This window comes from Sminthopsis crassicaudata, chromosome 3, assembly GCF_048593235.1.
Source record: "Sminthopsis crassicaudata isolate SCR6 chromosome 3, ASM4859323v1, whole genome shotgun sequence".
NCBI lineage: Eukaryota > Metazoa > Chordata > Mammalia > Dasyuromorphia > Dasyuridae > Sminthopsis > Sminthopsis crassicaudata.
Window position 1 is genome coordinate 490,927,880 of NC_133619.1, and position 13,026 is coordinate 490,940,905.

The 13,026-nt window shown below is 34.3% G+C and overlaps 1 long non-coding RNA gene across 1 annotated transcript; it reads left to right on the top strand.

Annotated features, from left to right (window-relative positions):
• Positions 1-561: 561 nt before the first annotated feature.
• On the top strand, positions 562-7,381 carry LOC141559719 (uncharacterized). Its single transcript, XR_012487533.1, has 2 exons — positions 562-648; positions 7,072-7,381. It is a non-coding gene; the product is annotated as an uncharacterized LOC141559719 (long non-coding RNA).
• The last annotated feature ends 5,645 nt before the right edge of the window (positions 7,382-13,026 follow it).

Sequence of the window (13,026 nt, forward strand, 5' to 3'; positions counted from 1 at the left end):
GTTCCAGAAATGCATGACTCTTTGTGCTAAATCTTCCATAACATACAGTCAAATGAAGTATTAGTTGATAAAGGAACCAAGCAAGGGGCCCCATGGGTGTCCTGCAGTCACAGACTTAATGTCCTTGATCTTAGAGGCCAATTTCTCCCTAGGATTTTTTGAATTGAAGATTTTTAAATCCCCTTGCTTCCTAACTCTTTGAATTCAATGGGGCTCTTTAGGTTCCCATCATCTCTGTGGCAGGGATTTCCTTTCATGTTTGGAGGTTAAGGGGGGAAAAAGCAACCCCAAAACTAAAAATCCTAAGTAGAAAATGTTAAAAACTGGAAGCACAGTTACCATGGAAACTGGGCTTGCCAAGTTCCCTTTCCTGAGAGATGGACCATAATGTGGAATTGTGGCTTCCAGGATGAGCCTTTACCACCAGGTAGGTATCTACAGCCAAGTGTCTAGAAGTGGAAAGCTGAGGCTGGCATAGCCCTGTCTCCTGGGAAAAGCATCCCCATTGTGAACTGTTGATTGTTTGGTCAGAATCCATACTCTCAATTTATACCCCCTCATGCCTGGGGGGGCAGAATACATTGTGACTTCAGTATCCTAGACAACTCATGGGTTGGGATAAAGAATCACTGGATGATCCTAAGCCAGGTAAAGACTTTATGGGGCTTGAACAAATTATTTACTTATTGGGGAGTTTGGGGAGAGATTTCACCTATAATTTTATTAGTATAGAGAAGTACTAGCATGAAAACCTCTATCATCATTGCCTATCATACTTATATCTGTAACTTAGGGGTTTAGAAAATTACTTGGGATCACCGAGAGGTTAAATAGCTTGCTCCATGATCAAAAAAATTAGTATGTGTATCAGAGGAAGGATTTTAATGTAAGCTATTTGAAATCCAGGGTTAGTCTTCTATCACAAGGCTAACAGTGAAATGTTATTCTACTTGTTAGAATTTCCTTATAGATATCATCAACAGCAAAGATTTATTGGATACTAATTCTGCATCTTGCCTCAGTTTTCTTATCTGTAAAATGAGCTGGAAAAGGAAATAGTAAATCACTCCAATCTCTTGGCCAAGAAACCCAAAATGAGATCATATAAAATCAGGCATGATTGATTGAACAGCAAGATGAAAACAATGATTGTTGTTCTAACATCTGTGGAGGCTAAGAAAGACTAGAGTTCTTTCCCTTAAAGAACTTAAAACCTAGTTGGGGATATTGTCTTAGTATGAGACTTCCAATATCTCTTTCTGCCAAAGCACAACTTAAGGATTTAATAAAGGTTTCCCCATTCATTCACCATTCCCCTCTCACCAATGACCTTTTATTTTCTTGTGTGATTTTGTCAACATTCACAAAACATCATTTAGAATTGAAAAAGCCATATATTTTGTACAGGTAGCAATTCTCTGTAGTGTAATGGTTAGGAGCTCTAAACTTGGAATCAGAAAGATCTGAGTTCAGATATCCCCTTGACACTATGGAATTGTGGGCAAGTCAGTTAATCTTTGTAAGATTCCATTTCCTTATATGTAAAACGAAGATAATACTTGTACCTACCTTACAAAATATGAGGATCCAATGAGATAACACATATAACAATGATCCACAAACCTAAAAGCATTATATAAATGTGGTTGTCATTATTATCTGTTCTGTATTTGCTGCTGTATACATATGCCTCCCCCTATAAAATCTAAACTCTTTGAGACCAGAGATTATTTGATTTTTGCATTGTGTCCCCTGTGGCTAGCACAGTGTCTGGCACAGAGTGGGCACATAAATGATATTTTTGATCTAATAATATGCAAAATTGCCAAAATGGAGAAATCAATACTATTTGAATATGGAAGAGGTAAAGGAATTATTCTTAGTAGTGGTCTAGGAAATTTCAGAAGGAAAGTAAGATTTGTTCTAAACCTCAGTAAAGTGGATGAACGAGGGTGGGGAGGGAATAATGAGTAAATAGGTTTTGTTGGAACAGAAATTCATGTAAAGGATTCATGAAGGACAAGTCTGGAAAAGTAAATGGGTCAGAGTGTCAAGGATCTTGAATTCCACATGGGAGTTTGGATTTTTTTCTGTAGGTGATGGTTCCCCATTGTAGGTATGTTTAAGCAGGAAAACCATGACATAAAAGCAGTGTTTTAAGAAGATTAATTTGGCAGTGGTGTGTGTGATAGATTGGAGAGAAAAAAGGCTAGAGGCAGGAAGACCAATTAGGAGATCTCATATAGTAATCCATCAGTGAAATTTGATTTATTCTTTCTTGCTTTATCTGGATGCAGTACAAAGATGGTGGAACCATTTCCTGGTTAAGGTCACCACAAGACTTTTTTCAGGAATATTGGTTCTTTCTTTAGCAAACTAAAGTAAAATGGATGTGTCCTTGGTTGGGATATCTCAAGGTCCATCATCCTATCTGTCAAAAGCTCATTTCTATACTTTTCAGAAAAATAAAGTGCTTAGTGTTAATTAAGTTAACATTAACTTCTGAAAGTCATTTTCCCTCTCAACATTTCTCCTCCTCCTCCTCCTCCTCCTCCTCCTCCTCCTCCTCCTCCTCCTCCTCCTCTTCCTCCTCCTCCTCCTCCTCCTCCTCTTTCTTCTTCTTTCTTCTTTTTGGTATACAAATCTCACAATCCAGAGTTTCCATGAGAATAGTCTTTCAAAAACAAGATTTGTTCTTACCAAGATTGAGAGCTATGCTTTCTTAGCTTTGTCATTCTGAGTAAGTTACTTTAATTTCTCAGCCTCAATTTCCTCATCTTTACAAGCGAAGATAATAATAGCATTTATTAGTTAGATGAGCAATTAGGAAATGTTTTGACCAACAAAGTATTTTAAAACACAGATAAAAAAGACAAGAGTGAAGAGAGGTAACTGAGTATGAATGTCAAAAAAAAAGGCATGAGATAAAAAAAATTAGTTCCAGGAATATTAAAATTAAGCACCAGATGAACCAGTGAGAAACTTCAAGGACTTGTAAATTTTATTTTGTCCCTTCTATAGAATATAAGTTCCTTTAGGGTAGTGACAATTCCTTTTTTTGTGTTTTTTTTTTTTGTTTGTATCACCAGTACCTAGAAACAGAAACCACAGGGTGGTGGTATGGATTAAATAAGATTTTAAACACACATACACACACACAAAGAGTACTCACATGCATGAACGTGCTATTAAAACTATTATCAAGTGCTAATCTCCAAGTGTTCTATAACTTCTGCTCTTAGGGAGTGATTTGGGCACTGGCAATTTTCAGCTATTTGTCAGGGTTAGGAAGCATGTTACCTGATTCAATTCAGCTTTCTCAGGACTATCTTGAGGCTGAAGAAAGGGCAAGATCATGGAGATTAAGGCAGACTGTACTGGTCTCATCAAGAAGAGAACCTCTCCATTATGGATATCAGAAAGATTGATTACCTTATTTGTTAGAGGACTTTGGACCATGAGGTGCCTTTCCAGAAATACATGTGGCCCAAGAAGAACATGTCCAATGCATTGGCCATTCAGGTGGATGCAGAGGGAAAAATTAATTATGATGCAATTGCTCAACAGGGACAATCAAAGGATAAGGATAAGGATATTTATAGCAAGTCTACTGACTTGGCTCCCAAAGAAGTTATGAATGCAGATGTCCCACTCCTGCAAAGACTTGATGAAGAAGCTATTAAAGAGATTACAGAAAAGACAAGAGTAGACCTAGAGAAATCTGTGTTTCAGAAGGGAGCTACTGCTAGGCCATTTTGAACTGTAGATAAATGAGCTATATCCTGTATGCACTGTCTCAGCAAGGAGTAACTTTCAATTCTGGAGCTGAGCAAAGAGTTATTTGGATGATGCAAATGCAAAAAGATCCAATGGAGCTTCCAAGATTCAAATATGTTTCTTTCATATATTATCTATGTGATTTAGAAAATCCCATCCCCTCTGTGTCTATTTCCTTATCTATAAAAAGGGAATAATAATAAACAAACTACTCACATCATATGGTTGTTACAAGGAAAAATATTTTGCAATCTTTTAGGCAATATGTAAAAGGGAATCATAATTGATACAAATATTTCTTTAAAAATGATCAAAATTATGACTTAAAATTACCATAACTATTTCTTAAAAAAATTCAAACAATCTATGAGTTCATCAAAATAGGGAAATCATGGTATGCAACAGGGCAGGACTGGAATTCAGTTGTTTACTTGTTACACTCTTTATCCGTAATGCCATGCTACTCTCACCACTGCCACTAATAACAATGAATGATACATTTCAATGATAGAGTAAACGCCCCATATTGACATTAACGTAAATTAATGAAAAGCCTGAATTGTAGAACAACATTAAATAGATTGGAGGCAAACTGATAGAGCAGAATGGATGATAATTTGGGAGACAGAGGACTTGGGCTTAAATATAGTTCTATTATTTACTAGCTTATTCTTATTTTTCTCATCTTATTATTTTCTCATCTATTAAATGAGAGATTGAGACCAGATGATTTCTAAGGTCACTTCCACCTCTGAAAATTATGATCTAAGATTCAATTCATCTTTTATAAGATTATATGGTCATTGTAACTATTTAGCTTTTAAATGTGCTTAGGGTTATACCAGACCTAAAAGTATATTATAAAGCTGTGGTCATCAAAACCTATTCTCTAAGAAATAAGAGTTGTTAAGCTAGTTCCAGTGATCTTGTGATAAAGAGAGCTACCTACACTGAGAGACAGAGGACTGTGGGGAGTGAGTGTGGATCACGGCATAGCATTTTAACTCTTTTTGTTGTTGTTTGCTTTCATTTTGTTTTCTTTCTCATTTTTTCTTTTTTATCTGATTTTTCTTGTGCATCACGTAAATATATATATATATATATATATATATATATATATATATATATACATATATATATATATATATATATATATATATATATATATGACAACATGTATTTTTAACATAACTAACATGTATTGGATTATTTGCCATCTAGGGGGAGGGGATGGGGGTAAGGAGGAAAAATTTGGAACACAAGGTTTTGCAAGGGTCAATGTTGAAAAATTATCCATGTATATGTTTTGAAAATAAAAAGCTTTTAAAAAAGAAATAGAGTTGATTCAGTGGAATAGGTTAGATTCACAGAACAAGATAGTAAATGACTATAGTAACCTAATGTTTGACAAACTCAAAGACCCCAGCTTTGGGGATAAGAACTCACTATTTGACAAAACTGCTGGAAAAATTGGAAATTAATATGGCAGACACTAGACATTCACTTACACTTATACCATATACCAAAATAAGGTCTAAATGGATTCATGATTTAGACAAAAATGATATTTTAAGCAAATCAGAACAAAGGATAAATTTAACTCTTAAGACTGTGGAGAAGGAAAGAATTTATGGCCAAAGAAGAATTGGAGTATATTGTTGAATACAAAATGGATAATTCTGATTATATTAAGGTAAAAAGTTTTGTACAAACAAAACCAATGCAGATAAGATTAGATTAGAAGGAAAGCAATAAACTGAGAAAAACATTTTTCATTCTGATAAAGGCCTCATTTCTAAAATATATAGAGAACTGATTCAAACTTATAAGACTTCAAGCCATTCTCCAATTGATAAATGGTCAAAGGATATGAATAGACAATTTTCAGATGAAGAAATTAAAAATATTTCTAGTCATATGAAAAGGTGCTCTAAATCACTATTGATCAAAGAAATGCAAATTAAGACAACTCTGAGACACTATACTCCTCTCAGATTGGCTAAAATGAGAGAAAAAAGATAATGACAAACGTTGGAGGGGATATGGGAAAACGGGTACACTGATACATTGTTGGTGAAGTTGTGAACTGATTCAACCATCCAGGGAGCAATTTGAAACTATGCCCAAAAGGCTATCAAACTGTGTATACCCTTTGATCCAGCAGTATTTCTACTGGGTTTATATCCCAAAGAAATCATAAAGAAGGGAAAGCGACCACATGCTCAAAAATATTTGTGGCAGCCCTTTTTGTAGTGACAAGAAATTGGAAATTGAGTGGATGTGGCCCATCAGTTGGAGAATGGCTGAATAAGTTATAGCATATGAATATTATGGAATATTATTGTTTTGTAAGAAACTGCCAGCAGGATAATTTTAGAGAGGCCTGGAGAGACTTACATGAACTGATGCTAAGTGATATGAGAAGAATCAGGAGATCGTTATACACAACAACAGTAAGATTATACAGTGATCAATTCTGATGGACATGTCTCTCTTCAACAATGAAGTGATTCAGGCCAGTTCCAATGATCTTGTGATAAAAAGAGCCATTTACAACCAGAGAAAGAATGGTGGGAGCTGAATATGGATCACAGAATCGTATTTTCACCCCTTTTATGGTTGTTGGTTTACATTTTGTTTTCTTTCTCAGTTTTTTTCATTTTTGATCTGATTTTTCTTGTGCAACATAATATTTGTGATAATATGTAAAGAAGAATGGCACATGTTTAACATATATTGGATTACTTGTCATATAACAGAGGGGATGGGGGAAGTAAGGGAAAATTTGGGACACAAAGTTTTTGAGGATGAATATTGAAAATCATCCATACATATGTTTTAAAAGTAAAAAGCTTTAATAAAACCAATAAATATGCTTAGGGAACTTAGTTTGAGGAATAAAGAAATCTAGTCCAAAAGCAAACTACAAGAGAAAAAAAAGGCTCATATAGTAGAAGAATTATATAACAAGAATATATGCTTATTTGAGGAATCTCAATCTCTTTAGTTCTTAAGAACTAAATAGGGGAAGTATGGTGGAAACTTTTGAATCTGAGAGGTAGAAAAGAGAAAATAGAAACAAAAGTATGATGTGAGTTTACTAGAGACCATGTAGCCAGAAAGAAGAAATGGAAAATATTTTTGGAAAATAGGTCAAGAATGAGCAGTTTGGCAGAGTTATAGGTGTAATGGGAGACATCAAATAGTTGATTATTTTCTGGAGCTCTCTATGCTAGTAGGAAAGAAGCCAACAAATCCTTATCTTGCCTTAATGATGATTTTGTTCTTTGAAAGGTGAAACAACAAAGAAAACTGCTTTTCAGGACATGATTTTAACCAACAATGGATAATTGTTGAAGTCAGAATGACATGAAGTTTGGAAGGAAATGAACAGTACATCGTTAGAATATTTGATAAAGTGAGGAAATCCAGACACAATCGACTTCATATAATAGATTTGAGGAGAATGGATTTCAGAATTCAGATAAATGATCACTATGAAGATATGGCCTAAAACTCTACTGCTGAAGTTGGCTCAAGAGGTATAGATTGCTTTCAACTACCAAAATCTGACAGTAAAATAAAAACATACAGGTATGATAAAGAAGAGATTGATGTTGTTGCCTGGGGAATGTTTTGACCAACACAGTATTAAAAAGACAGATACAAAAGACAGGAGTGAGGAGAGATGACTGGGTATGAATGTCAAAAAAAGGCATGATCCTAAAAGAATAGTGTCAGGAATATTAAAATTAAGCACCAGTCAAACTGGTGAGAAACATCAAGGACATGTAAATTGGTTTTTGTCCCTTCAGTAAAATCTAAGTTCCTTTAAGGTGGGGACTGCTGCTTTTTGTGTTTGTATCACGAAAACCTAGAAGATATTTTGAATAATCAAAGACTCTCCTTAATAGTACAGATCACAACCAATGCACATCTTTTCCCTTTATTCATATCTTATAATAAGTTCTTCACAGGAGGTTCAACCAACATTCTTGGGCCTTAATCTACATTCCTTGACATTTCATGATTAGGAGTAGCACAAGTGGGTTGTCCATTATCCCCTCCTCTTACTACACAACTGGTCTGCCTTCTTTCCTGGTCATACATATCTCACATCTTTCATGCTGTTCCTCATAAGCATTTTCTGTTGGTAATTTATTTCAGCCCCTTTACACACTTTATATGCCTCTCCATCATCCTTTGGGTGATCTACAACTATTATTCTGGAGACGATGGTATTTTATGACTTGTAGTCATGTAACACAAGCAAAAGAATATTGATGCTAAAAAAAGAAACACCTTTGTTTGAATGAGAAAGTTCAACTAAGAGGTGTGAGGAAGTAGACCTGGCAATTAAGGAAACAGAAATAAGTGCAACTCTCAGACTAGACCAAATAGAGATGGGCTCATGTTATACACATCATATTATTTGATGATATTAAGGGATTTGGTTTTTAAAATAGCTAAAAGAGGGGGAGGATACCAAATGCTTAGTAAAGTGAAATAATTACTAATCTCTTATTCTTACTCTCCTTCTTATCCCCACTAAGACAACCAAGAAAATTTCAGGAACTACCTATCCATGGATGCCTTTTCTAACTCCACACATTTTTATAATTTTAATTTTTGAAAATTTTTATTTATTTTAAATTGAATTTAAAAATATTTTTCATATTTAGTTTATATAACAACATATTTTATTGGAATAATTATGTTATAACTCCTACACAATTGATTTAAAGGTGTAGTGAACATAAAATTTTATTGTCCTTCTTATTCACTCACTATACAAACAAATTTGATTTAGCAGAGCAAAATGTGTGTCAAGGGTTTCCTCCAATAGCATATCTCTCACAAATAAGCCATCATCATCATCTATAATTCCTTGATAAATTCAAACTATGAAATAACTAATCAATGACCCTTTGATTATAAGTATCAAAGCAAATTAAAAGGAGATATATGCTCATAAAAGCTGTTTACTATCGTCATAGAAAATTTCTAATCCAGAATCCAAATAAAAAGGGATCCCCTTTGTGTGGAGGGGATCTTTCAAATGTTCCTGTTTGCATTTGGCATTGTGCTGATTGCATTGAGCCTTGGAACATTACAAAGTCTCTTAAATGAGATCCATTATCACTCGAAAGGTTCAGCCTAACTATCCATGTAAGAAAAATCAATTGGATGAAGAATGCTTCTTGTCCAGACTATGATATGCAGTTGGTTGGAAAAACCCATATTGCTGGTCAATCAGTGCATATATCTTGGAAAAACACTTTGAACAGAGAATAAACAGAGCCTAGAATTAATCTGAAGAGGAAATACAGATTACCTTTAGTAAATTGCATGATGCTTAAATGGCCCCAAGATCTGAACTTAGTAGGTGTTTAACAAACACTTGTTGAATTTAGTGAATTGAACTATTATTTTTAAACCATCTTGGAAAAACCAAGGTAAAAGGAGGAATAGGATTATTACATGGTATGTGAGTGTAGAACCATGATAATAGATGAGAAAAAGCACACAGAATTCTCAACTCTAATTTTGTTTGATTTTTTTTTTTTACCAGAGAGAATCATAGTCTAACTAGGAATGATAAAATAAAAATAGTTAACAGAAAATTGAAAACCAAAAGGAATAAGGAGCTGAATTTGAGTCACCAAACTTGGAGGAAAAGTTAGGAATATGATTGCTAACTCAGCTGTCAGTTATATTTACAGATGCATGGAGATTTGCAAGGCTTTGAAACATGTTTCAGTTTTTAAAGAAGTGGAGTCAAAAAAGTACAAGCCTTATTAACTTTCAATTTATGGAATATTCTAGAATGCATTATTGAAAGGAGGGTTTACAAGGACCTGGAGAGAGGAGTAATGATTCTTAAGATCAGCATGGCTTCATTAAGAATAGATCGTATTGAATAAAACTCACTTCCTTTCCTCCTCTCTCCTTTTGGACAGGGTAATTGGTGGATTGGAATACAACAGAAACAATAAAATAGATTTCAATAAGGTATTTGGCACTGCATTTTACAATATTGTAATGGGGAAAGATGATGAGAAGATGGCAGTATAATACTGAAAAAAACCACGAATGGTTTTAGAACTTATTGAATGACTAAAACCAAAAAGTAGTCATTAAAAAGTCAATTAAAAAGTAATCAACCTCTAGTGTAATATCTTAGGAAAATTTCTTGATCCTGTTTTAAAAAGTCAATTTTTAAAATCATCATTTGGTTAAAAGTCCATGGTACAGTTAATAGAACATTAGACTTGGAATCAGGAAAACTTATCTTCCTGAGTTCAAATCTGGCTTCAGACACTTAGTATGTGAGTGACCTTTGGCAAGCTAGTTAACCCTATTTGCCTCAGTTTCCTTATCTGTAAAATATGCTGAGAAGGCAAACCACTCCAGTGTTTTTGCCAAGAAAACACCAAATGGGATAATGAAGAATTGGACTGAACAACAACACCAATAATACATGGCACGTATAGGAGATTTGAGGACACCACAAATCTGGTGATATCCTCAAATATTTGGCACACTGAATAAATAGAATAAAATGCAAATGCATTTTAATGGACTAACATATTTTGGTTGACTGATAATTTGAAGTTCAATAGATTCAATTATTAAGCTTTGTTTTTTTTTTTTTTATAAATTCTTGTGAAAGTGATGTGGGTGATGTGGTTAGACAGAAGTTCAGATGAATTAGACTTGGAAATTTTAGTGGTCTATAGATCAATGTGAGTAAACACTAATATGCATCAAGAGTCAAAAAAAAAAGCTTATGTGATCTTAGCTGCACAAATACTAATATAATTGTCAGAATAAGAGAGATAATACATCATTATACTCTGCCTTGGTCAGACCATGGTTAGTCCCCTCTGTTCTAGCATCTATTTTAGGAAACACACTGAAAAGTTAGAATACATATAAAGGAGGTCGATCCTTTAGGATGGTAAAGATGGTAAGAATGTCAGGAATATTAAAATCTGAGAAGTTATTGAAAGAAATGGGGATAGTTAGCTTTAGAAAGGAAAAGGCTTAACAAATTTACAAGAATACAAGTCATTTTCCAAATGATAAATGATTAAAGGATATGAACAGACAATTTTCCTATGATGAAATTAAAATCATCTATAGTCATATGAAAAAAATGCTCTAAATCACTATTAATTAAAGAAATGAAAATTAAAACAACTCTGAAGTACCAGCTTAAACCTTTCAGATTGACTCAGATGACAGGAAAAAATAATGATAAATGTTGGAGAGCATGTGGGAAAACTGGAACACTAATGCATTGTTGAAGGAGTTGTGAAATGACCTGTTATCGTGAGTGATTTAAAACTATTCCTAAAGGTCTATAAAACTGTGCATACTGGTTAACCCAGCAGTGCCATTACAGGGTATGGTATCCCAAGGAAATCATAAAGGAGCAAAAAGGACCCACATGTGCAAAAATGTTTATAGTATCTCTTTTTGTGGGAGCAAAGAATCGGAAAATGTGCAGATGCCCATCAATTGGGGAATGACTGAATAAGTTATGGTATATGAAAGTAATGGAATATTATTGTTCTATAAAAATGATTAATAAACAGATTTTAGAAAGACCTGAAAAAATTTACAAGAACTGATGCTGACAAAACAAGCAGAACCAGGAATACATTGCATACAATAACAGCAAAATTTTGTGATAATCAGCTATGAAAGACTTGTTTCTTCTCAGCATCTTAGTTATCCAAGGAATCCCAACAAACTTTGGACAGAAAATGCCATCTGCAATCAGAAATAGAACTATGGACACTGAATGTAAATCAACACATGCTATGTTCACTTTTTTCTTCTTTTTTTTTCTTTTCGTGGTTTTCCCTTTTGTTCTGATTTTTTTCTCTCAACATGATTCATAAAGAAATGCATATATAAAAATGAATGTACATGTATAACCAGAAAATAATAAAAATTTTTTAAAAAGGAAATGGCTTAAGAGGTGAGGAGATATGTCTTTGCTTATATGAAGGGTTGCCATATGGAAAAATGATTAAATTTGTTTTGTCTGGCTCTAAAAGTCTTGTATATTGTATGGATATTGTTACCCTATCGGGAAGCACTCCATAAAAATTAGAGGTATTCAAAGTATAATTTTCTGCCCTCACAATGCTGGGGAGGGTCTCTAAATAGAGGCTGTCTACTTTGTCAGAAATAGTTAAGATTTTCTGTTCAACTATAGGTTTACTTCTGAGGTCCCTTCCATTTATGAGATTCTAATAATTTAAATTTCAGAGAAGCCCCCTGAATTACCATAAATTTCAAACAAATGGTTTCTAAGTTATCCTTGACTTATTATCTCACTTTCCAAACTAACCTTCTGAAAGAAATTGGGAGGGTATTATGATCTTTTTTGATGGGAAATCTGTGGCTTTGGAAATTTGAGCAGCTTATTATGTCAGGTTACACAGCTAGTTAGTCATCCGTCCCAGGCAAGGCCACTAAATTGATGATTGCCAGGCTGCTGTTGGCAATCTTCAGATTTGGCCCAGTGACTGAGCCAAGGCTCCTGCCTGACTAGATGGGAGGAAAGCCTGACAGGGTCTGGCAGTTATAGCAGGACACAATGGACCACTCTTTTGAAAGCAAAGCAGATTGGTTTATATTTATTATGGATAATAGAAAGGAAACAATTTCTTATGAATTTTTTGAAAGCTTTTGAAAAAAATTGTAGAAAATAAATATATCTCTTAGGAATTGAAAGGAATTATCTAAGGGGTTATCAATACCTTTGCACCCTGAGAAACAGAGTCAGTTTCTTTTGGTCTTGGCTCACTTTAATTTACCTCTGAGGATTCTGGTACCATGTTAGGAGAGTTTATGGTGCCAGTTGATTATGATAATGGCCTGCACTTGTGTGACACCTTTCTTTCAAGAAAGTCAAAGCTGTTTGCAAACACTAATTAAGCCTCTCAGTGCCTCTGGCAAATTGATAAACATTGTTTTACCTCCAAGAAAAGCAATGAAGGGGGACTGCTCAGTTCAAGGCCACTCTAGAGATTCCTTCAGAGATGCTGATGGTCCAAGTTCATTCAGTGCTCTCTCTTTCCACCATTTGGTACAGAAAATGGTGGAGTTCTACTCTAAATCCATTTTAGTATATTGGTTATCACCAACAGTCTTAGACTGTCAACAGTTTCTTATTTTATGCCTGTTCTTGGTAGTCAAAAGAAAGAAAAAAAGTGCAGTCTTGGTGTCAGG